Source organism: Bubalus kerabau, chromosome 2 (assembly GCF_029407905.1).
Source record: "Bubalus kerabau isolate K-KA32 ecotype Philippines breed swamp buffalo chromosome 2, PCC_UOA_SB_1v2, whole genome shotgun sequence".
Lineage (NCBI taxonomy): Eukaryota > Metazoa > Chordata > Mammalia > Artiodactyla > Bovidae > Bubalus > Bubalus kerabau.
The window spans coordinates 174,303,772-174,330,823 of NC_073625.1; the positions used below are offsets into that span (position 1 = coordinate 174,303,772).

The window sequence follows — 27,052 nt, forward strand, 5'->3', positions numbered from 1 at the left end:
GATGGGGAAACAGTAGAAACAGTGTCAGACTTTATTTTTTTGGGCTCCAAAATCACTGCAGATGGTGATTGTAGCCATGAAATTAAAAGGCACTTCCTCCTTGGAAGGAAAGTTATGACCAGCCTAGATAGCATATTCAAAAGCCAGAGACATTACTTGGCCAACAAAGGTCCATCTAGTCAAGGCTATGGTTTTTCCAGTAGTCATGTATGGATGTGAGAGTTGGACTGTGAAGAAAGCTGAGCGCTGAAGAATTGATACTTTTGAACTGTGGTGCTGGAGAAGACTCTTGAGAGTCCCTTGGACTGCAAGGAGATCCAACCAGTCCATTCTAAAGGAGATCAGTCCTGGGTGTTCTTTGGAAGGAATGATGCTAAAGCTGAAACTCCAGTACTTTGGCCACCTCATGTGAAGAGTTGACTCATTGGAAAAGACTCTGATGCTGGGAGGGATTGGGGGCAGGAGGAGAAGGGGATGACAGAGGATGAGTTGGCTGGATGGCATCACCGACTCGATGGACGTGAGTCTGAGTGAACTCCGGGAGTTGGCGATGGACAGGGAGGCCTGGTGTGCTGCGATTCATGGGGTCGCAGAGAGTCGGACATGACTGAGTGACTGAACTGAACTGGAGACCATGAGCAGTAACGACTGAGACCATATACTGCAGCTACTGAAATTTGTGGGCCTGGACCCCATGCTCTAAAACAAGAGAAGCCGCTGAAATGAGCAGGCTGTGCACCACAACTAGAGAGTAACCCCCACTCACTGCAACTAGAGAAAGCCCACACGCAGCAATGAAGACCCAGTGCAGCCAGAAAGAAAAAGAGAAAGAAAGGAAGAAAGAAGGAAAGAAAATAAAATTGACTCTACCTGATACTCCCATGTTAGAATTTCTTTCTTTGCCACAATTTAAAATTATCTTGTTCCTTCATTTGTTGACTTATTTTACTAGAAGATGAAAGTGAAAGTTGCTCAGTCATGTCCTACTCTGTGACCCCATGGACTATACAGTGCATGGAATTCTCTAGGCCAGAATATTGGAGTGGGTAGCCTTTCCCTTCTCCAGGGGATCTTCCCAATCCAGGGATCCAACCCAGGTCTTCCACATTGCAGGTGGATTCTTTACCAGCTGCACCACAAGGGAAGTCCAAGAATACTAGAGTGTAGCCTATCCTTTCTCCAGATCTTCCCAACCCAGGAGCCAAACCGGGGTCTTCTGCATTGCAGGCAGATTCTTTATCAACTGAGCTATCAGGGAAGCCCCACAGGAAGGTAAGCACCACAATTCTCCACACAGTACTACAGGCCACCGCTATCAATGGATAGAGTTGGTACAAAAGATAAACTTGTTCCACTTTGTAGAAACATAGTTACTCAGTGAGGAAGGAAGGCAGAACTGTGGGGAAGGCTGATGGGTGGCTGAGGGGCAGAATTTGGTGGGGGAGAATGTCTTCAGGGAATCAGAATATATCTGAGTATGTATTACAGAATCTCTCTGCCAGAGATATACTGCCTTTAAGTCATATTGTGGCAAGTTTCAGCTCTCCCAGGCTCCTGGTCCAGACCACTGATCAACCTGATTTCTCTTCTTCTTTTTAAAAACTGAAAAAAAAAAAATTTTTTTTTTTTCTATTCTTTGGCTGTGCTGAGTGGCATGTGGGATCTTAGTTCCCTGACCAGGAATCGAACCCATGCCCCCAGCAGTGTAAGCTTGAAGTAAACCACTGGACCACCAAGGAAGTCCTCTGATTTCTCATCTTATCAATCCTACTCACATTAAGGGAGTTGCTGTGTATAAATGTTCTCAGTCTCAGGGATAGCTCTGGAGTCGGTGTTTTTGTAGAACTGCTAACAATGGTTAGTGTTTTCATTCACAAACATTAAGTGGACTTTAACTAAACAGAGTTTCTTCCTCCTGAACTCTTCATGCAAATCTTGAGGTTTAGGCTCACTGCTAAAAAAGTGTTTTTACTCTTCAAAGTCGGGAGCAGGGGATATAAGAAGAGACATTGTGAGAAAGTTCAAGAAATACTGTTTTATTATCGTTTTCTTAGGTAATAAAAGAAATCCTTAAATTCTAAGAAAAAAAAATGTATTAATCAGAAAACAGGTCTCCTAGAAACAGCTGTGGAAAGCTAAAATAAAAGGGGTGGAGAATGACAGCTTTATTCCAGATATGAATCTCAACACTTCTCAGCACAGGAAATGCACAAAATTACTGCAGGGAAATAAGACATGACAGATCATTTATTTAATTGAGTTGAGAGAATCATAATTTTCTTTAAGCCTCTGAGGAAAATGTAATGTATTCTAGCACTCAGGAACAATGGTCAGAGAAGCCATAGGGTAGAAAACTGTTTGAATAAGAATGGGGTCCTCTGATTGATGGACTGGTGGAAGTGAAGGAGCAGAGGGAGGAGTGGGAAATTTATGATTATTCCTTGTTCTTTGCCTCCCAGATCCATTCTCCTTCCTGTTCTGTGTCCTAGCAGCAGATTATCTCCAGCCTGTACCCTCTGGCACTGCGTTGGATTCAGCCAATGAAAACCACCAGCCAGGGACTGGAAGACGGAAGAGAGAGGTCAGGGTATTTATACCTCCTCACTGTGGTTCTGTTCCTCTGAGGCAGTGGGTCTCAAAAAGTGGGCAGCATACCAGCAGCATCTTCATCACCTAGGACTTGTTAGAAATGCAGGTTCTCATTCCAACTTCAAAATCCTGGGGGACATAGCAATCCGTATTTTTTTTTTTTTTTTTGGCTGCAGCAGATCTTAGCTGTGGCCCTCAGGATCTTTTAGTTGTGTCATTCGAGCTCAAGTTGCAGCATGTGAGATCTAATTCCCTGACCAGGGATGGAACCTGGGCCTGTTGCATTGGGATCGCAGAGTCCTAGCCACTGAACCACCAGGGAAATCCAATCTGTATTTAAACAAGCCCTCCGAGGTGGTTTTGATGCTCTGTAAAGTTTGGGTACCAAGGATGTACAGGTGCAGTTCCTGGTGGGCAGACCTTTCTCTGTAGTCCCAGCTTTTACTAGACTCCATAATTCTGTCCCCTTCTTTTGTCCTACAGGTCTGAAGGTGGAAAGGGCTTCTCAGCATGGCTGGCACTTCGGTAGCTCATAACCTCTTGATGGTTACCTTATCTCTAGTGCGTTTGCACTAAAAGGTTTGAGTGCTCTGTCTGTCTCCTGCTGGGTGCATGATTGATTCTGAGAGGCACCAACTGTGGGCAAAGGCTGGCAAACACCTGTCCATGGACAACAGAGCACAGTTACATCCAGACTGCAGAGCAGGGAAGGCATGGGAACGAGCCTCTACTCTGTGCCAATGTCCATTCTTTTAAGGCTCACAAACCTTCTGGAGGAAGGTATTGTCTGTGTTTCACTGACGGGCACCTGAGCCAGACCCCAGACTGCACCTCTGTCCTAGACTGGCTGATTCCTCCTTCCAGTCAAGGCGACTCCTGTCCTCAAAGTCCTCACACAGGTCACACCTTCACCCCTCAAGCCATCATGAAGTTGTTGTTAGGGTCAGGTAGTCTACTTGTGGGTAGGCTGGTAGGCCGCTTAAGAGTTGTGTGATACTGGGCAAGTTGCCTGGCCTCTCTGAGCCTCAGGTTCTTCATCTTTGAACAGTGATCTTAATGCCTGCTGTGTGTGGTGTACTGGGAGGGTTGCATGAGGTGACCTGTGTGGAGCACCTGCGACAATGTCTGGCACAGAGTAGGCGCTCTGGAAAGCTGAATGCTTTTGCCTTCCCAGCAAAGGTTCACTGGGGAGACAATATGACTGTTTAAGTGAATCAGGTCACACTTAAAAAAATTTTTTATTGGCGTATAGTTGATTTACAATGTTGTGTTAATTTCAGGTGTACAGCATAGCAATTCAGTTATGTTGAATATGTGTGAATATGTGTTTATATACATACATACATATGTTTATTCTTTTTTCAGATTTCTTTCCCATATAGGTTGTTACAGAGTATTGAGTAGAATTCCCTGTGCTACACAGTAGGTCCTTGTTGATTGTCTATTTTACATATAGTAGTGTGTGTATTTTAATCTCAACCTCCTAATTTGTCCCTTCCTGCCACTTTCCTCTTTGTCAAGTTTGTTTTCAAAATCTGTGACTCTGTTTTGTGAATAAGTTTATTTATGTCACTTAAAAATTAGATTTCACATATGAGTGACATCATGTGATATTTGTCTTTCTCTGTCTGACTTTCTTCACTTAGTATCATAATCTCTAGGTCCATCTATGTTCCTGCAAGTGGCATTATTTCCCTTTTTCCCCATGGCTGATTTTAGTACTCCATTGTATGTATGTATCACATCTTCTTTATCCATTCATCTGTTGATGGACAGCTAGGTTGCTTCCATGTCTTGGCTATTGTAAATAGTGCCATTATGAACGTTGGGGTGCATGTATCTTTTAAAATTATGGTTTTCTCCAGATATACGCCCAGGAGTGGATCATATGGTAGCTCTATTTTTAGTTTTTTAAGGAACTTCGTACCAATTTACATTCCTACCAAAAGTGTAGGAAGGTCAGGTCACACTGGGAGCATCCCGTCCCCAAGGAAAGACACTTTCAACTGGTGGAATCCTCAGGAAGCCAAGAGCACTTTTCTAATCTCTGAAGAACTTGCTCAGGTCTTAGGGCTTGGTGACAGAGGTGGGGCTGACCATTGGATATGCAGCTTGTTTGTCTGTTAGAGTGTGTTGCGTTCTGGAACTTGTCTCCAGTCTGTCTCCTGTGCTCCTCCTGCCTCCTTGCAGGGTGGTGACAAAGGAGGCAGTGCCTGAGGGGTATCTGGAGGAGGGGTTCCCCTAATATGACTTAACAAGCCTGGCTCCCTCTGCTTGGGCAGACATTTGTTTTGCTCACCTGTATCCTGGGAACAGGTCCGCAGAATGGTGTCGAGCTGAGACAGTAGGAGTTAGCAGAGGGAGCCATGGGTGCTCTGTTACCTTCCTGATAACAGAATGCCTTCCGAGCAGTTAGAGCCCATTTCTAATATTGCAATAGTTATGCTGAGGTGGGGTGACTACACACAAAAGGCCCTATCCCATGGTCTCTTTGCTTACCCTACCTATGGGTCTCAGTCTTATGTCATGGCTTCTTAGAAAACAATGCCCCTCACCAGCCCAGGAAATGTTCTAGAAATGTAAAACAAATGAGTTTTCGAGATTGAAATGCTTTGGAAATCTCAATCAAATGCGGACACATCTGATTGACACAGTGATTGGGGGATCTTCTGGCAAGGTCAGTATTAGGTCAGGGATGCTAAACATACTGCCCAGATCAGTGAAACACTATTGCAGCTGGCATGTGACTCTCAAGTGCCCCACCTGACCTTCAAGTAGGTGAAAAACTTGTTTATAATGCTCTGAGCCTAAAACCTAATCCTGTTTTATATGTAAATGCAAAAGTATTTTTTGTTCAATTTTAGCAAACACTGAATTTTCCAGGGGTGCAACTAATGTGTAAATCAAAGAACAAAGGATTCAGTTTTGTTTGGAACTTTGCGAGGGTTGTTTAAGGATTGGAAAGCATGTCACCAGTGGCAACACTGTCAGTTCTGATGCCCAATTCAACTTTCCTTTGTCAGTCTGCATTTATAATTGTTGCATTTGTATTGATTTAAATCTTATTTAAAATGCCAAAAATAAAAAGAATCAATCATATGTTAATATATGATTTAAAGCAAACATAACAGAAATGACACCAAGCACTGAGGTGAAGTGGGCCACTGGTGACAAGAGAAGTAACTTTAGGACAGGAAGCTCTTTGAGGTACAGAGTTCAAGGAATCCTTTCTGTGGAGGTGACAGGACGTGAAAGATGAAGGATGACAGAGCCAGCCGTGCAAAGGCCCTGAGGTTGGAATAATTGGGCATGTCCTAGAAACTGTCAGAACTCCATGTACCTAGAGTACAGGTGAGCAAGGGCGGAGAGCATCAGGGATTGAGGCTTGAGGGGAAAAAAATGGCCTTGAAACCACAGTAAGGATTTTATTCTCTGAAAGTCACTGAGGGTTGCAAAAGAGGGGATGACCTGGCCAAAATGATCTTTAGCAAGACGAGGCTGAAGGGAAAATTCGAGATGAGCCTGAAATATTTTGCAGCACCAGAAGAGCAAAGAAGGCAGTCAACACAGAGAAATTACCCATGTCAATTTCCTGTCATCCAGAAAGCTTAAAGGGAGAGAATAAGTGCTCTGTAAATATTTAACGTTGTCCAGAGTTGATAGAAACCAATCACAGAGGACAACACGGCAGTTCGGTATTAGGGATTTGTGTAGAGTTACACCATTCAGTAGTGTTACTAGCCATCTGTGACTATCAAGCACTTAAAATGAGACTAGTGCACCTGAGGAACTGAGTTTTAATTTTATTCAATTTCAGTGTACCTTGAAAAGCTGAAACTTGACTCAGTTATTAGAAAGTACTTCAGTGTGTTGAGAATATTTGATAATTCATTAATAATTTTACATGATTATATGTTGAATTGATAATATGGTAGATATATTGCATCAAGTAAGGGAGTTTATTAATACTACCAGTTCTTTTTACTTTTTAAAATGAGGCTACTAGAAAATTAAAGATTATATTCTGGCTTATATTATTATTATTATTTTAAAGTTTGTCTACCCTTCTTACTTGTTTTTAATTGAAGTATAGTTGATTTGTGATATTATGTTAGTACAGCTAAGTGATTCAATTATACACATATATATCTATTTTTTTCAGATTCTTTTCCCCATAGATTATTACCTGGCTTCCATTTATATCTAGGAGACAGAGCTTCTCTAGATGTTTTAATGATGAGCCCCCAGTGCCATTTTCAACCACAAAGATTATCACACAGACGAGGGACTGCCATTAAGATTTAATGTTTCAGTTAAGCAAAGCTTATAAATGAGACTAATGGGAAAAAAAACAAGGCAAAGTCTGGCCTCAGTGTTGATGAAGTTAGAGGGTAACATGCCCACTTCTCCTTCCTCTTTGTTCTTAAGTGTCCCCCCTGCAGGCCCTTACTGCCTTTGTATAACTTCTCTTTTCTACAGAAAGAGGGCAAGTTTCTGCAGTTTGCCCAATCAGAACTTCCAGTCTTCCTTTTGCTTGTCCCCTTCTTGCCCTTCCTTCTCAGGGGTTCACATCCCTTAACTCTCCATATCACCCATATTCTCTAGAGAAATGTAGAAACTTAACTCTGAAGCGGGGGTTCACAGGACTTCTGTGGTGGTCCAGTGGTAGAGACTCTGCCCTTCCAATGTAGGGGCCATGGGTTCAATCCCTGGGCAGGGAAGTTCTGCATGCTGCGTGGTGCAGCATGCAGAAAACAAACAAACAAATAAAACAGGGGTTGGCGACCTTTTTGTAAAGGGTCAAAGTAAACAACTTGGGTCATGTGGTCATAGTCTCTGATGCAAGTCTTCAATTCTGCTGTTGTAAAGTGAAAATAGCCACAGACAACGTGTAAACAAAAGGGCGGGGCTATTTTCCCATAAAAGTTTATTTATGGACACAAATTAGAGTATCATATTTTCCCCATGTCATGAAATATTCTTCTTTGGATTTTTTCTTAACTCTTTCAGAATGTAAAATCCATTCTAAACTCAAGGGCCATTCAAAAACAGTCAGGCAGGATAGGCCCTCAGGTCCCGGTTTGCTGACCCTGCCCTAAAGCGTAAGTGAAGACTCAATGTAATGAACTATCCTTTGGGGAGTATTGGGTCAGAAAGATCTTTTCATTCCTTTACCATACAGCTCAGTCCCAGCCAACTGTATGTACTCAAGCGCTCTACCTGAGTGATTGAAATTTCAAGAGCCCTGCCAAGGTCGGGAGATTAAATACTGAAGATTGTCAGAAGACGTGGGTGGCTGGAGGGACTTCTCTGCAGTAATCACTCTCAGAGATGGCTCCCTGCTTCAAGTCTCCTACTGGAAAGGGCCTGCTTTGGCCCTGATCTGGCCTTGCCTGCCACATGGGATGAAGAATCTACATGGCAGTGGAGGCATGCCCACTTAGAGATTCACCTCCATGCTTCAGGACTTGGGGCCCTGTAACTCCCTGCCTGAGTGACCTCCAGACCACTTTACCCTGGGCCCATTCCCCTGTACAGAGACCACACTGCCAATGTGCTCATACTTGGGCCAAGGGATGGCTTAGGGTCTGCTGTTTGCCCAGGGTGCAGTGGAGCTTGGACACATGGACTAGGGCTGTGTGTGCTGAGGGTGAGCAGGAGCAGGGGCTGGGCCTGAGACAGAGGGCCAGGGGGATGGCTGCTTCTTCTTTTTAAAATATTTATTTACTTGGCTTCACCAGGTCTTAGTTGTGGCATGCTGGGTCTTCGATATTCTTTGTGGCATGTGAACTCTTAGTTAGGGCATGTGGAATCTGGTTCCCTGACCAGGGATCAAACCTGGGCCGCCTGCAATGGGAACATGGAGTCTTGGCCATTGGACCACCAGGGAAGTCCCAAAATGGCTTCTTCTCTCTGCCTGTGTTAGGCATAGAATCCTAAATTTAAACCCGATTCGGTAATTATGAAGGCATATTTGTCATGGCAGCAGGATAGGCAATATTTTAATGAACAGTTTATTAGTTTGACTTTTAACTTAAATATTTAGACATATAATCCGTGGGCCTCCATTTGTATCCTCACCCTAAACCCTCCAAATATTGGGATGGGCTTGCTTCCGCAGTTGATTTAACTTTGAAACAGTGGTGAAGGGTGGGTGGGAATCAGTGCTGTGGGAAAGCTGACTTCTGGCAGCTCAGAGCCCATTGCAGTATCTGTCTCCAACTCCGTGTTCAGTTTCACAATGTTGGTAGCTTGAAGTTGGCTACGGTAGGAGTATTTACATCATGGAAATGGCAAATGCCATGAAACAGTTTGGAGCTTATTATTATTTTGTTTTAGTACCTATTTATTTGTCTGTACCGGGTCTTCGTTATCATATGTGGGATCTCCAGTCATCATTGCGACATGCAGTTTCTTTCCGTTTCAGCACTGGCAGCTGCACCTAAGACTGGGATCTGGTTCCCTGAGCAGGGGTCAAACCCGAGCTCCCTGCGCTGGGAACACAGAAGCTTAGCCACTGGACTATGAGGGAAGTCCCCCCACCTCCTTTTTGTTTTCCTTTATTTTTAATTGGAGGACAATTGCTTTACAATATTGTGTGGGTTTCTGCCATACACCAGCATGAATCAGCCATGCTTTGAGAACTGGTTGCTAAGCATTTACCAGCACACCATACACCGTGTACTTTCCGACTGTGACAGAGGGTGGCTTGTCCCTTCCTTGCCCTGTATAGAGTCACTCCTCATTTCCTATCTGAGGAGAGAAGATCTGGAGAGATTTTCAACAGAAGTGTTCAGCAGAAAAGTGTGATGGTAGCTTACTGAAACATTCACTCATTTGTAAGAATTTCTGAAATCAGCCACATTTCTGGTTGTTCTGAGAGACACACGCTTGCAGAGAGCCAAGCTGTGATCCTCAGAGCATTTGTATTGAGAGACCACCCTCAAATTTTGACCACTCATTTTGATCAGCTCTAGCGAGACATGAACATTCCCAGCCTCATACCTTTTGTCTGCAGAATAATTCTCAATTCAGATAAACATGTAACATATTCATGGTGAAAATTAGATTCCTTTCCCTGAAAGTAGCAAAAGCTATGGATTTCGCCTCTTATTTTCTATGTCTGCCCTCTGGCGGTGAATTCAGAGAAATACAGGTAGATTCCCACAAATGCCTGTATTTCTGGAAGATGATGGGTTTGCAAACCCAGCTACCTACTGGGCCAGGCAGGGAAGTGTAGAAGAATGAAGATGGCAGAGTGTGAGAAGAGTGGGGAGCTGTGGGGAGTACTGGAGAACTCAGGCCCCATCAAAAAGGGAATGACCCTACTTGTTCAAGGCTATGTCCAAGACTATGCGTCTAGACAGAGGCCATCGCAGCCTACAGACTGATGTTTTTTTATTGTCCTTCACAGTGTTGATCCATGCAGTGTTTCAAAATAGTTGTGGACATTAAAACTTTTTTTTTTATTTCCAGAATTTTGGCACATATTTTCCGTTAAAATCAGAAGAAAATGGAGACCAGTCTTGAAGTTCCCCCAAGGAGACAAAATCAGTTTAGTCATTAATTTAGCCTAATTACCAGTTATTGCAGAGACACTGCCTTCTGACTATATGAGCTGTTTTTTGACAGTGTACTCCCAGAGCCTCATTCCAGGTTGGGTTTGAGTGCTCCCAGTTCACAAACTGTCTTTTTGATGGTGTACAATAATTTTTAAAAACTAATTACTACTTTTGTGTTCTTTGGTTTTATTTTGGCTTTTTCTGAACTGTTGGCACGGGCAACCCTTAGTTTACAGTGCCACATGGCATTAATCGAGTGATATAATGACTATTAGAGAAAATTTGACAATGGCAATGGACATTCAAGAGCAAGTTACTTTCCTCATGGTTCAGTGGCTAAGACTCCACACTCCCAAGGCAGGGGCTCTGGGTTTGATTCCTGGTCAGAGCTGGATCCCACATATTGCCAATAAAGATCCAAATGCTTCAGTGAAGACTGTAGATCCTTCATGCTGCCAACTAAGACTGGCACAGCCAGATAAATAAACAAATAAAAAGAGCAAGTTATTGTAATTTTCCTAAAGCAAGAATTATCTCTACAACTCCCTGACAGACATGGCCATATGTTTTATGCTTTAGGAATTCCAGCAATAGTGAAGACATTATTTTTTATTTACTTGTAATTTTTATTATAAATTTTTTCATACACACGATAAGTTATGTAGAATAATAAAATAAACAGCTTTGTCTCTACCATTTATCTTAAGAATATTACCAATGATTCTGAAAGTCACCTGTGTTCTATCCTGTTGAAACCTCTCTCTCCCCACCGAGGGTAAACACCATTTGTTTTCTTTACCATTCCTTTGCTAAACTTAGATAGTCTGAGAATTATTCTAATAATTTGTTTATTATCATTTTGGGTTTTTCTAGGTAGAGAATTGTGGCATTCAGCTGTTATTTGTTCCTTTCCATTTCTTACATCTCAATTTCTTTTTTGTGAATTACCGTATTGATCAGGTTCTCTGATTTGATGTTACTGAGATATGGTAATAGTAAGAGTATTCTTATTTTATTTATGATTTTCAAAAAATGTTTGTTTCATTATTTTTCACAAAATATTTCTTTAATTAGTCATGCTGGGTCTTAGTTTCAGCATACAGGATCTTTTTCAGTTGTGGCATTCAAACTTCTAGTTGTGGCATGTGGGATCTAGTTCCATGAACAGATATCAAACCCAAGACCCCTGCATTGCAAGCACAGAGTCTTGGCCACTGGACTCCCAGGGAAGTCCCAAATTGTTTGTTTTATTATTAACTATAGTGTTTGTTGTAGGTTTTGATAGGCAGGCTTAAAGAAATTCCTTTCTATTCCTAGTTTGCTAAGAAACCAATTATGAATGGGTGATGAATGTATCAAATATGAGCTTTTTCTGGAACTATTAAGGTGATAATATATTTAACTCTTTATTACAGAACATACACCAAAATAGAGAGAATGTTATAGTGAATACTATGACTCATCACCCAAATTCAACAATGATCAGTTTCCTACCAGTCTTGTACCATCTCTTCTACTTAAAAAATTTTTTTTTAAGTATTTGAAAATAATCCCCAGGCATCATATCATTTAACCTGTAAATACAATAGTGTGTTCTAACAGAAAATGACTTTTAAGAAGCATAGCCATAAGACCCATGATTAGCCTGCACCCGCATAATAACAGTGTGTGTGTTAGTCCCTCAGTCATGTCCGGCTCTTTGCAACCCCCGGACTGAAGCCTTTCAGCCTACTCTATCCATGGAATTTTCCAGGCAAGAATACTGGAGTGGGTTGCCATTACTTACTCCAGGGAATCTTCCTGACCCAGGGATTGAACCTGGTCTCTTGCATTGCAGACAGATTCTTTACTGTCTGGTAATGAAAGTGAAAGTCATTCAAAGTCTTTGCAACCCCATGGACTATCAAGATGGTGGAGTAGAAGGACATGCACTCTCTTTCTCCTTCGAGAACTCCAAAATTACAATTCACTGCTGAACAACCATCAACAGGAAAATGTTGGATCCCACTGAAAAAGGATATCCCACATCCAAGGGCAAAGGAGAAGCCCCAGCAAGCTGGTAGGAGGGATGAAATTGTGTTTAGAATCAAACCCCATATCTGCCAGAGAAGCTTGGAGGGCTCAAACAAAACCTTGTGCGCATCAGGAGACCCCACAGAGACTGAGTTAGACCTGTCTTTGAGTGTTTGAGTGTTTCCTGTGGAGGTACGGGTCAGCAGTAGCCTGCCACAGGGGCAGGGGCTTTGGGTGCAGCAGACCTGGGTGTGGCATAAGCCCTTTTGGAGGAGGTCACCATTAACCCCACCATAGAGCCACCAGAACTTACACAGGACTGGCAAAACAGACTCTTGGAGGCACAAACAAAACGTTGTGCATGCCAGGACCCAGGAGAAAGGAGCAGTGACCCCAAAAGAAACTGACCCAGACTTCCCTGTGAGTGTCCAGCAATTTCCCTCTGGTGGAGGCATGGGTCAGCAGCGGCCTGCTGCAGGGTCAGGAGCTCTGAGTGTGGCAGTGCATGAATGGGACCTTTTGATGGAGGTCGCCATTATCTTCATTACCTCTGCCATAGTTTGGTCTCAGGTAAAACAACAGGGAGGGAACACAGCCCCAGCCTTCAAAGGAAAATTGGATTAAAGATTTACTGAGCATGGCCCCACCCATCAGACAAGACCTAATTTCCCCCACAGTCAGAGTCTCCCATCATGAAGCTTCTGTAAACCTCTTATCCTCATCCCTCACAGGGCAGACAGAATGAAAACCACAGTCACAGAAAACTAATCAAACTGATCACATGGACCACAGCCTTGTCTAACTCAATGAAATTATAAGCCATGCCATCTAGGGCCACCCAAAATAGACAGATCATGGTGGGGAGTTCTGACAAAACGTAGTCTACGGGAGAAGGGAATGGCAAACCACTTCAGCATTCTTGCCTTGAGAACCCCGTAAACAGTATGAAAAGGCAAAAAGATATGACACTGAAAGATGAACTCCCCAGCTCTGTAGGTGCCCAATATGCTACTGGAGAAGAGTGGAGAAATAATTCCAGAAAGAATGAAGAGATGGAGCAAAAGCAAAAACAACACCCATTTGTGGATGTGAATGGTGATGGAAGTAAAGTCTGATGCTGCAAAGAACAGTATTGAATAGGAACCTGGTCCATGAATCAAGGTAAATTGGAAGTGGTCAAACAGGAGAGGGCAAGAGTGAACAGCGACCATTTAGGAATCAGTAAACTAAAATGGACTGTAATGGATGAATTTAACTCAGATGACCATTATATCTACTATTGTGGGCAAGAATCCCTTAGAAGAAATGGAATAGCCCTTGTAGTCAACAAAAGTCTGAAATGCAGTACTTGGGTGTAATCTCAAAAATGATAGAATGATCTCTGTTCGTTTCCAAAGCAAACCATTCAATATTACAGTAATCCAAGTCTATGCCCCAAACAATTAGGCTGAAGAAGTTGAAGTTGAATGATTCTATGAAGACCTATAAGACTTTCTAGAACTAACACCCCCATAAGATGTCCTTTACATTATAGGGGACTGGAATGCAAAAGTAGGAAGTCAAGAAACACCTGGAGTAACAAGAAAATTTGCCCTTGTAGTACAGAATGAAGCAGGGCAAAGGCTAATAGAGTTCTGCCAAGGGAATGCACTAGTCATAGCAAACACCCTCTTCCAACAACATAAGAGGTGACTCTACACATGAACATCACCAGATGGTCAATATTAAAATCAGATTGATTATATTCTCTGCAGCCGAAGATGTAGAAGCTCTGTACAGTCAGCAAAAGCAAGACTGGGAGCTGACTGTGGCTCAGATCATGAACTCCTTATTGCCAAATTCAGACTTAAATTGAAGAAAGTAGGGAAAACCACTAGATCATTCAGGTATGACCTAAATCAAATCCCTTACTATTATACAGTAGAAGTGACAATAGATTCAAGGGATTAGATCTGATAGACAGAGTGCCTGAAAACTGTGGCTGAGGTTCGTGATGTGTACAGGAGGCAGTGATCAAAACCACCCCCAAGAAAAAAGGCATACAAAAAGGCAAAATGGTTGTCTGAGGAGGCCTTACAAATAGCTGAGAAAAGAGAAGTTAAAGGCAAAGGAGAAAAGGAATGATATATCCATCTGAATGCAGAGTTTCAAAAAACAGCAAGGAGAAATAAGAAAGCCTTCTTAAGTGATCAGTTCAGAGCAATAGAGGAAAACAATAGAATGGGAAAGACCAGAGATCTCTTCAAGAAAATTAGAGATACCAAGCAAACATTTCATGCAAAGATGGGCAAAATAAAGGACAGAAACAATATGAACCTAACAGAAGCAGAAGATATTAAGAAGAGGTGGCAAGAATACACAGAAGAACTATACAAAAAAGATCTTCATGACCCAGATAACCACGATGGTGTGATCACTCACCTAGAGCCAGACATCCTGGAATGGGAAGTCAACTGGGCCTTAGGAAGCATCAGTACGAACAAAGTTAATGAAGGTGATGGAATTCCAGTTGAGCTATTTCAAAGTCTAAAAGATGATGCTGTGAAAGTGCTGCACTCAATATGCCAGCAAATTTGGAAAACTCAGCAGTGGCCACAGGACTGGAAAAGGTCAGTTTTCATTCCAATCCCAAAGAAAGGAAATGCCAAATAATGTTCAAACTACCATGCAATTGCACTCATCTCACACACTAGCAAAGTAATGCTCCTCATGGTTAGGTTCAAGTAATGCATTGCTTTGAAGGAGCACTACAAAATACCGTTAGCTTGTCAGTGCATAATATTAAAAGTCAATTGATGATAATTTGTTATGTCAACTTTGAGCCCTTGGTTAAGGTGATGTCCAATAGTTTTCTCCACTGTAAAGTTACTATTTTACTTTCTGTATTAAGTAAGTAATTTGTGGGAGGTACTTTGAAATGGTGGAACTATTCTATTTCTCATCAAACTTTCACACTTGAGTTGCAGCATTCATTGTTGACACTTGCCTGCATCAATCATTACGATGATGGTTGCAAAGTAGTAATTTCTCTAGCACCTTCAATTCTTTTTCATTTATTGGTTGGCATTCTCTTTAAGGAAGAGTTCTTTCTTCTACTGTTGTTTATCTTAGTCCTTTCAAATCTCATCAGCTTCCATAGTTGTTTTTTTTTTTTAATTTGTAGTTATCACTTTTTTGTTCTTCCTCCTTTACTGGTCCAATCTTACCAGAAGTTTCTGTATTTTATTAGAATTTTCAGAGACCAACTTCTTGATTTGTTGACTGCCTTAGGTTTGGTTCCTGCAGAAGCAGACCATCTGTGGCTTGCAAATAATGGTGCTGGCCAATTTAAAGGCAAGCCCATAGTCAGAATATGTATCATTTATAGTAAAGATGAATTGTCATCTCCTCCAGGGTAGATGAGATCTAAGGTAATGAACTTGACAACCAATGGCTGTTGTATGTCCTTGAGGGGTTGTACCATATCAGGGGCTCAGCATTGCTCTGTACGGCTGATGGTCAGGCATTTAGCAGAAATGGTAGCTAGACCAGCCTTGGGGAGAGGCAGCTCATCATGTCAGGCCACCATGACTAACTTATTCCTTCATGAAACCCTTTGCAGAGATTGAGGTCATTGAGGACAGAGTGCACTGGCATTCACTGGATGGGTCGTCATGTCCATCTGCTTATTCAGTGTTTCTTCTTCTGCCACTCATACTTTCTGGAGAGCATTGATGTGGGGCAGAAAGATCCATACTCTATGTGCCCATTTACAGACTCCATCCACAGAGCTCATCCTCATACATCTTTGTTTCCAGTCTTCTAGTCTTGATCATTCCAAGTCCTTGACCAAGCAGCCAAACCATTTGTCATGATCTGGAAGTCTTTCTGTATCCTTAGCTCAGGCTATCTCTTCTCCCACACGAAGTAGATGATTGATCATACTTAATTTTTTTAAAGATAATTTTATTTATTTATTGGCTGTGCTGAATCTATATCACTGTGCCAGCTTTTTTCCAGTTGTGGTGAGTGAGGGCCACTCTCTAGTGGCACTGCATGGGCTTCTCATTGCAGTGGCTTCTCTTGTTGCAAAGCACAGGCTCTAGGGTGAGGCTCCAGTAGTTGCAGCTTGTGGGTTCTACAGCACAGGCTCAATAGTTGTGGCACTTGGGCTTAGTTGCTCTGCAGCATGTGAGATCTTCCTGGATCAGGGAAGGCAGGCAGGTCCTTTACCACTGAGCCACCAGAGAAGCCCCCTGATTGTACTTTAAACACTGCCCACTGGGAGGCTTTTCCCTTACCACTCTTTTTCAGGGCCATTCTGTGTAGTAGCAGTCCATTTTTAGTTTATACCAACATGTTATGCGGGAGAAGGCAATGGCACCCCACTCCAGTACTCTTGCTTGGAAAATCCCATGGATGGAGGAGCCTGGTGCGCTGCAGTCCATGGGGTCGCTAGGAGTCGGACACGACTGAGTGACTTCACTTTCACTTTTCACTTTCATGCATTGGGGAAGGAAATGGCAACCCACTCTAGTGTTCTTGCCTGGAGAATCCCAGGGACAGGGGAGCCTGGTGGGTTGCCGTCTATGGGGTCGCACAGAGTCGGACATGACTGAAGCAACTTAGCAGCAGCAGCAGCAGCAGCAAGGCATCTGTGCAAGAGAGGTAGGGTATGGGACCTGTTCGTACAATTTTCTTGTTTCCTCCATACCTGCTTAAGCCTGACTCCAAATGTATTATTTTCATTGGATGACAGATTGCAATTGTGCCTGTCTCAGTTTATGTTTGGTGGGTCTGACAATCGCCCCAGTTTATGATGTTCTGTGGTCAGACATTCAGTTTCCCGCAGGGACCGGTACTGAGCCAGAGCTGTTTTTTGAATGGCACATAGTTATCTGCTGTAGACAGCATGGCTTGGCTCCAGAACCTTAGGGGTCTGGGCTGCAACTCTCATTCATGGTCTTGTCATAGACTCCATGGGGCGTCCCTAAATACCGCAGAAGCTCTAGCATCATTGGATCTGTCAGACCATATGCCCAAGCTTGTACTGCAGTCTGAATCCACTGCAAAGTTCCTTCTTGCTCTTGACCCTCTCAAAACTGGCAGCCTTCCATGTTACCTGCAAGGGGTTCAGGCAGTATTCCCAGTACAATATATGCTATCTCCAAAACCTGAAACAAGTGTTGTGTTTCTTTCTTAGTAACAGGTGGCACAAATTACAGTAACTTGTCCTTTATTTTGGAGAGGATGTTTGGCGTATTCCAGACCGTGGACCCCTGAAAACTTCACTGGCTAAGCAGATCTCCCAACCTTTGTTACGGTTTATCTCCCACTCCCTGGTATGAATGATTATTTCCAGGATATTCAGAGTGCTTGTCACTTCCTAGTCTCCATGTCCAATTAATGTGATGTCATCAATATAATGGACCAATCTTGATCCAGATCAAGATTCCTTTAGGTTATGTTGTGACAGAGCAGGAGAGTTAATACAGCTGAGGAACAAGACTGTAAATGTGCACTGCTGTCCATTCCAGGTGAATGGGAGGAAATTTGATCATCCTGATGAGGCCAGATCAGTAGATGTGTTCATCTGTAGGCTGTGTTCATCTGTTCTAATAAAGATACTGTATCTGGCATTGAAGCTGCAAAGGTGGCTGCCTGTAGCTACGTTTATATTAGTCTACCATCACCTTCTATCATCCATCTGGTTTTGCAGGGATTATATCAGTGAGTTAAAAGGGGATGTGTGTACCTCTCAGTCTTAGAGAATGGCAGTAATCTCTGTCATTCTGCCTGCTATTTGGGGGCCCGGCCTCAGTATCACCTCACAACTTGCATACTTGTATACCTCACAACTTGTATTGTACAGTAAAGTTCTGAGTATTTCCCTTGCTCCAGTGTACAGCTACTCTAATAAATGGCTGGAAGTCCCTTTGGGGGAAGAATTGGGAGATATGCTACTATACTTCGTGAAAATTAATGAGAGGAAAGCTTAACTAAACTTAAAGTTGGGAAGGTCTGTAGAGAGAGCTCTCATGCCCCCTTACTGACTCATTGTCAGTTATTCCAAACAGGAAGATTTCACTTACCCCAACAGGAAGATGTCACTTACTGACCTCAGTGGGAAGAGTGGTATCTTGCACTCCCAAGCAGGAAGTGCAATTACTTTACTTGTCCAGTAGGAGGAAGGAAGACTTCTTTCTTGTCCAGCAACAAGTGCAGCCAATGAAAAACACTGCAGCTTAGTCAAAGAGAAGCTGTTTCACCTGAACTTTTACTTTCCTCCAGTGAACTTTCTTTTTTTTTTTTTTTGGATTGATGACTTCCTTGTTCCAAAAGCCTATTATATGTATCCCTTGGAGCACCAATTTGTTTGCCAGATGAGACATTGCCTGATTCATGAGTCATTTAGTAAATCCAATTAGATCTTCAAATTTACTCAGTTAAATTTTGTGTTTTAACAAAACTGTTGTGCAGACTTCTGTAGGATCTGGCTCCCCTTTTATAGACTGGCTTTGGTTTGAGCAGCATCTGCCTTCTGCTAACAGTTCTTGATCAATTTTGGTTATACAGTCATCCCTTGGTATCTGCAAAAGATTGGTTCCAGGACACCTATCCTGGAACAAAATCCACGAATCCCAAGTCCCTTAAGTCAGCCTTTATATTTGTGGATTTTGCATCCATGGAAAGGGAGGGTTGACTGTGTAACTGAAGCATGGATGCTCACTTGCTTCGGTCATGTCTGACTCTTTGCGACCCTATGGACTGTAGACTGCCAGGTTCCTCTGTCCATGGGACTCTCCAGGCAAGAATACCAGAGTGGGCTGCCATACCCTCCTTCAGGGGATCTTCTTGACCCAGGGATCAAACCTGAGTCTCCTGCATCTCCTGCATCAGCAGGCATATTCTTTATTGCTGAACCACTGGGGAAGCCCAAGAGAAGCACAGATCCTTGTTATTAGTGGTTTACTTACTTTATTACTTAATATAGCAAAGTCAAAAATTAATGACTTATCTTTCCTCCTAAATCTTAGTTTATTTTAACATCAATCACGTTAATTCCTCTTGTTTCTAATTTTGTTTGGTATTTTAAATCCATTTTGTATTATTATGTTAACCCCACAAATTATACAGTACTTATTATTCTTTTATATAATTGACACTTGTTTAGATTTACCCATGTATTTCCTAATTTCTTAACTCACTATCTCTTCTAGCATATCAGACCTTCCTTCTAGAATCACTTTTCTTTTTCCTAAAGTACATTGTTTGGAAATATTTTTGTGAGGCTCTGTTGGGAAGGAATTATCACATTTTTATTTGTCCGACAACACCTTTACCACCTTCTCTTTTTTTCATGAACTTTTATATTGAATGATAACATACAGTAAAGTGAACAATATTAAGTATATAGCTAGATGAATTTTTAAATTTTTTAAAAATAAATTTATTCATTTTAATTGGATGCTAATTACTTTACAATATTGTAGTGGTTTTGGCATACACTGACATGAATCAGCCATGGGTGTACATGTGTTCCCCATCCTGAACCCCCCTCCCATCTCCCACCATCCCATCCCTCTGGGTCATCCCAGTGCACCAGCCCCGAGCACCCTGTCCCATGCATCGAACCTGGACTGGTGATCCATTTCACATATGATAATATACATGTTTCAATGCCATTCTCCCAAATTGTCCCACCCTCGCCCTCTCCCACAGAGTCCAAAAGACTGTTCTGTACATCTGTGTCTCTTTTGCTGTCTCGCATATAGGGTCATCGTTACCATCTTTCTAAATTCCATATATATGCGTTAGTATACTGTTTTGATTGATTGATTTGATTTGATTTGACTTGACTGATTTGATTGAGTGATGTAATCGATTTGATTGATTTGATTTGATTTGATTGATTGATGTTTTTCTTTCTGGCTTACTTCACTCTGTATAATAGGCTCCAGTTGCATCCACCTCATTAGAACTGAGTCAAATGTATTCAATGAATTGTTTTCAAGGGTCATCCAGCTCCCTGAAGCCTCTCTCCCATAGTCTTCCACCATTACCCACCCCAAAGGCTGCCACTACGTTTCTCACTTTTATTGCTATCTGTTCTTAAATTTTATATGAAGGGGATCATATGCTAGGTAATGGTTTGTTTCTGGTCTCCTTCATTAATCATGATGTCTGTGAGATTCACCTGTGTTGTGTGTAGCAGTGGTTCATTATCTTTTTGTATGTTTCATTGTTTGTCCCCTGAACATTCAGCTGTTTCTCTTGGGCCACTATTTTCCTGTAGTTGGTCAGTGCCCATCTTAAGACGTGGCTTGGGGCTCCACGCGTGGTCTGACTAACCCAGAGATGAGGGAGGTATTTTTTTTGTCAGGAGTCAGACTGCGTACCTTCTTCCACATGGTATCCATCCTCCTCATGCTCTTCTTCACCTTAAGTTAGTGGACAGTCAACTCCTTTCCAGATAGACAATTTTCCTTCAAAACTGTTGGCTGACTTATTTGATTTCTGTAGACGTGAGTATATGTCTTTATATTTACTCTTGCTGAAATTCATCATTTATTTTCCTTTTAAACCACCTTTTCCTCCTGGAGAGAAGCACAGAGCCTTTATTTGAGTTTGGGCCTGGGAGAAAGGAGGAGCCGAGAAGCAGTGGAGTTGGGCAGCGCGGGTTCCACCTTCAGTGATGTGACAGAGAGTGAGTTATTTAACTTTACTGAGCCTCATCCCCCTTGTTTATAAAATTTAAACTCAAAGACATCTGTGTTGTTAATCCCCATGTCCTCAGTGCCTGGCGTGGTGTCTGACACATAGTTAGTACTAAGTGAATGCTAGTTGACTATATGAAAGAATATGGTAATAGTACCTACTCTGCAGGGGTTGTGAGGTTTAGATAGGATATTTATCAAGTGCCTAACACAGGGGCTAGGGCTGACAGTGGAAGAGCGGCGTGGGGGGGGGTCGGGGGTCGGGGGGGGGCAGCCAACTTCCTGGGGTTTGTAGGAAAGAGGAAAAGAGAGCAAGGAGTAGTCCTGCCTGGGATGCAGTAGAGGGACTGTGTGCATTCCCTCATGTTTTGAACCTAAAGGAAGAAGCCAGTCTTTCCAGCAGAGGCAACGGAGTTGGTGGAGGTGATAGCTGTAGGTCACATGCTGTTTTTCTAACACCACCCTATCTCTAACTCCCATTATAGTTATCTTGATACAATCGATCTTTTATTTCCCTCACAATTGTAAGGTAGTATTTCCATTTTATGAATGTTAAAAACAAAGCTCAGAGAAGTGAAATGATTTTGCACATAATAAGTGGTACACCTGGGATTTGAACTCATGACTCATACGAATGCTTTCTTCTCCCCTTTTCGAATGAAATTCTAACAATGTTCTTTCTATAGTAAGTGCTGCTCTAATTTGGTCTTATATAACTTCAAGGGGGGCTTCTCAGGTGGCACTAGTGGTAAAGAAACTGCTTGCCAATGCAGGAGACATAAGAGACTTGGGTTTGATCCCTGGGTCGGGAAGATCTCCTGGAGTAGAGTATGGCAACCCACTCCAGTATTATTTTTTTTTTATAAATTTATTTATTTTAATTGGAGGCTAATTACTTTACAATACTGTAGTGGTTTTGCCATACATTGACATGAATCAGCCATGGGTATACATGTGTTCTCCATCCTGAACCCTCCTCCCACCTCCCTCCCCATCCCATCCCTCAGGGTCATCCCAGTGCACCAGCCCTGAGCATCCTATCTCATGCATCAAACCTGGACTGGCGATCTGTTTCACATATGATAATATACATGTTTCAATGCTATTCTCTCAAATCATCCCACCCTTGCCTTCTTCCACAGAGTCCAAAAGTTTGTTCTTCAGATCTATGTCTCTTTTGCTATCTCGCATATAGGGTCATCATTACCATCTTTCTAAATTCCATATATATGAGTTAATATACTGTATTGGTGTTTCTCTTTCTGACTTACTTCACTATATAATAGGCTCCAGTTTCATCCACCTCATTAGAACTGATTCAAATGCATTCTTTTTAATAGCTGAGTAATATTCCATTGTGTATATGTGCCACAGCTTTCTTATCCATTCATCTGCCGATGGACATCTAGGTTGCTTCCATGTCCTGGCTATTATTATTTTTGTTGCAATGGTAAATGGAATTGTTTCCTTAATTTCTCTTGTCTTGTTTCTGACTTTAGGGGAAATGCTTTCAGTTTTTCACTATTGAGGATAATGTTTGCTGTGGGTTTATCATATATGGCTTTTATTATGTTGAGGTATGTTCCTTCTATGTCTGTTTTCTGGAGGGTTTTTTATCATAAATGGATGTTGAATTTTGTTAGAGGCTTTCTCCGCATCTATTGAGATAATCATATGGTTTTTATCTTTCAATTTGTTAATGTGGCATATCACACTGATTGATTTGTGAATGTTGAAGAATCCTTGCATCCCTGGGATAAAGCACACTTGGTCATGATGTATAATCTTTTTAATATGTTGTTGGATTCTGTTTGCTAAAATTTTGTTAAGGCATTTGGCATCTATGTTCATCAGTGATATTGGCCTGTAGTTTTCTTTTTTTGTAGCATCTTTGTCTGGTTTTGGTATTAGGGTGATGGTGGCCTTATCAAATGAGTTTGGAAGTTTACCTTCCTCTGCAATTTTCTGGAAGGATAATATGTTAGCCCTTCTCTAGGTGTTAGCTCTTCTCTATATTTTTGGTAGAATTCAGCTGTGAAGCCATCTGGTCCTAGGCTTTTGTTTGTTGGAAGATTTCTGATTACAGTTTTGATTTCCATGTTTGTGATGGGTCTGTTAAGATTTTCTATTTTTTCCTGGCTCAGTTTTGGAAAGTTATACTTTTCTAAGAATTTGTCCATTTCTTCCATGTTGTCCATTTTTATTGGCATATAGTTGCTAATAGTAGTCTCTTATGATCCTTTATATTTTTGTGTTGTCTGTTGTGATTTCTCCATTTTCATTTCTAATTTTATTGATTTGATTCTTTTCCTTTTTTTTTTCTTGATGAATCTGGCTAATGGTTTGTCTATTTTATTTATCTTCTCAAAGAACCAGCTTTTAGCTTTGTTGATTTTTGCTATGGTCTCCTTTGTTTCTTTTTCATTTATTTCTGCCCTAATTTTTATGATTTCTTTCCTTCTACTAACCCTGGGGTTCTTCATTTCTTCTTTTTCTAGTTGCTTTAGGTGTACGGTTAGATTATTTGTTTGATTTTCCTCTTGTTTCTTGAGGTAGACTTGTATTGCTATGAATCTTCCCCTTAGCACTGGTTTTACTGAATCCCATAGGTTTTGGGTTGTTGTGTTTTCATTCATTTCTATGCATATTTTGATTTCTTTTTTGATTTCTTCTGTGATTTGTTGGTTATTCAGAAGTGTGTTGTTTAGCCTCCATATGTTTGTATTTTTAATAGTTTTTTTTCCTGTGAAGTCGTTCAGTTGTGTCCGACTCTTTGTGACCCCATAGACGGTAACCTACCAGGTTCCGCGGTCCATGGGATTTTCCAGGCAAGATTACTGGAGTGGGCTGCCATTTCCTTCTCCAGGGGATCTTCTCAACCCAGGGATTGAACCTGGGTCTCCTGCATTGCAGACAGATGCTTTACCGTCTGAGCCATGAGGGTTTTTTTTTTTTTTTTTTTTTTTTTCTGTAGTTGACATCTAATCTTACCACATTGTGATTAGAAAAGATGCTTGGAATTATTTCATTTTTTTTGAATTTACCAAAGCTAGATTTATGGCCCAGGATGTGATCTATCCTAGAGAAGGTTCTGTGTGCACTTGAGAAAAAGGTGTAATTCATTGTTTTGGGGTTAAATGTCCTATAGATATCACTTAGGTCTAACTGGTCCATTCTATTATTTAAAGTTTGTGTTTCCTTGTTAATTTTTTGTTTAGTTGATCTATCCATAGGTGTGAGTGGAGTATTAAAGTCTCCCACTATTATTGTGTTACTGTTAATTTCCCCTTTCATACTTGTTATCATTTGCCTTTACATATTGAGGTGCTCCTATGTTGGGTTCATATAAATTTATAATTGTTATATCTTCTTGGATTGATCCTTTGATCATTATGTAATGTCCTTCTTTGTCTCTTTTCATGTCCTTTATTTCAAAGTCTATTTTATCTGATATGAGTATTGCTACTCCTGCTTTCTTTTGGTCTCCATTTGCATGAAATATCTTTTTCCAGCCCTTCACTTTCAGTCTGTATGTGTCCCTTGTTTTGAGGTGGGTCTCTTGTAGACAACATATATAGGGGTCTTGTTTTTGTATCCATTCAGCCAGTCTTTGTCTTTTGGTTGGGACATTCAACCCATTTTCATTTAAGGTAATTATTGATAAGTATGATCCCATTGCCATTTAATTTGTTGTTTTGGGTTCAAGTTTATAAGCCTTTTCTGTGTTTCTTGTCTAGGGAAGATCCTTTAGCATTTGTTGAAGAGCTGGTTTGGTGGTGCTGAATTCTCTCAGCTTTTGCTTGTCTGTAAAGCTTTTGATTTCTTCTTCATATTTGAATGAGATCCTTGCTGGGTACAGTAATCTGAGTTGTAGGTTTTTCTCTTTCATCACTTTAAGTATTTCCTGCCATTCCCTTCTGGCCTGAAGAGTTTCTATTGAAAGATCAGCTGTTATCCTTACGGGAATCCCCTTGTGTGTTATTTGTTGTTTTTCCCTTGCTGCTTTTAACATTTGTTCTTTGTGTTTGATCTTGATTAATATGTGTCTTGGGGTGTTTTGCCTTGGGTTTATCTTGTTTGGGACTGTCTGGGTTTTTAGACTTGGGTGGCTATTTCCTTCCCCATTTTAGGGAAGTTTTCAACTATTATTTCCTCAAGTATTTTCTCATGGTCTTTCTTTTTGTCTTCTTCTTCTGGAACTCCTATGGTTCGAATGTTGGGGTGTTTGACATTGTCCCAGAGGTCTCTGAAATTGTCCTCATTTCTTTTAATTATTTTTTCTTTTTCCTCTCTGCTTCATTTATTTCCACCATTCTATCTTCCACCTTAATTATCCTATCTTCTGATTCTGTTATTCTACTGTTGGTTCCCTCCAGAGTGTTTTTGAGCTCAGTTATTGCATTATTCATTATTGATTGACTCTTTTTTTATTTCTTCTAAGTCCTTGTTAAACATTTCTTGCATCTTCTCAATCCTTCTCTCCAGACTATTTGTCTGTAATTCCATTTTGTTTTCAAGATTTTGGATCATTTTTACTATCATTATTCTGAATTCTTTTTCAGGTAGACTCCCTATATCCTCCTCTTTTGTTTGGTTTGTTGGGCATTTATCATGTTCCTTTACCTGCTGAATATTTCTCTGCCTTTTCATCTTGTTTATATTGCTGTGTTTGGGGTGGCCTTTCTGTATGCTGGTAGTTTGTGGTTCCTCTTTATTGTGGAGGGTCCTCCCTGTGGGTGGGGTTAGACAAGTGACTTGTCAAAGTTTCCTGGTTAGGAAAGCTTGTGTTGGTGTTCTGGTGGGTGGAGCTGGATCTCCTCTCTCTGGAGTGCAATGAAGTGTCCAGTAGTGAGTTTTGAGGTGTCTATGGGTTTGGTGTGACTTTTAGCCGCCTGTACTTTTATACTTAGGGCTCTGTTCCTGTGTTGTTGGAGAATTAGCTTAGTATGTCTTGCTCTGAAACTTGTTGGCTCTTGGGTGGAGCTTGGTTTCAGTGTAGGTATGGAGGATTTTGGATGAGCTCTTGTTGATTAACGTTCCCTGGAGTCAGGAGTTTTCTGGAGTTCTCAAGTTTTTAATTTAAGCCTCTTGCCTCTGGCTTTATGTCTTATTCTTACAGTAGTCTCAAGACTTCTCCATCCATATAGCACCAAAGATAAAACATCTAGGTTAATGGTGAAAAGATTCTCCACAGTGAGTGACACCCAGACAGGTTCACAGAGTTACATGGAGAAGAGAAGAGGGAGGAGGGAGTAGAGGTGACCAGGAGGAGAAGAGGGGGAGTCAAAAGGGGAGAGAGCAGTCTAGCCAGCAATCAGTTCCCTATGTGCTCTCCACAGTCTGGAACACTCAGAGAGGTTCACGGAGTTATATAGAGAAGAGAAGAGGGAGGAAGGAGATAGAGGTGACCAGGAGGAGAAGCTGCTGCTAAGTGGCTTCAGTCGTGTCCGACTCTGTGCGACCCCATGGACGGCAGCCCACCAGGCTTCCCCGTCCCTGGGATTCTCTAGGCAAGAACACTGGAGTGGGTTGCCATTTCCTTCTCCAATGCATGAAAGTGAAAAGTGAAAGTGAAGTCACTCAGTTGTGTCCGACTCTAGCGACCCCATGGACTGCAGCCTACCAGGCTCCTCCATCCATGGGATTTTCTAAGCAAAAGTACTGGAGTGGGGTGCCATTGCCTTCTCTGAGGAGGAGAAGAGGAGGAGTCAAAAGGAGAGAGACAGATCTAGCCAGTAATCAGTTCCCTAAGTGTTCTCGACAGCATGGAACACCCAAAAAGATTCACAGAGTTGGGTAGAGAAGAGAAGGGGGAGGGAGGAGATAGAGGTGACCTGGGGGAGAAAAGAGAGTCAAAAGGGGGAGAGAGTAATCAAGCCAGTAATCATACTCTTAAGTAAAAATGGGTACTGAAGATTGGATTCTTAAAGGTACAAAATTGATAACAAAAACCAAAAAGCAAAAATTAAAAATCTAGAGTAGAGGTTAGACTCTCAAAAATACAATAATAAAAAAGCAAAACAAAATCACAAAAATTATAAAAAATTTATATATGAAATTTGCTTTAAAAATAGGGTCTTTTTTTGCAAGGTAATAGTAGGTTATTAAAATGAAAATTAAAGGAATAGTAAAGAACTTAAAATTTAAAAAATAAAAAATAACAATAGTAAAATATATCTAGGAATTTCTCTG

At 41.5% G+C, this 27,052-nt stretch overlaps 1 long non-coding RNA gene across 1 annotated transcript in view; it reads left to right on the forward strand.

The window, feature by feature from the left end:
- Positions 1–2,316: 2,316 nt before the first annotated feature.
- The window catches only part of LOC129644115 (uncharacterized), a 105,894-nt gene continuing 81,158 nt past the window's right edge, over positions 2,317–27,052 (forward strand). The window contains exon 1 of the long non-coding RNA XR_008710748.1: positions 2,317–2,581. This is a non-coding gene — a long non-coding RNA (uncharacterized LOC129644115). The remainder of the gene's footprint in view (positions 2,582–27,052) is intronic.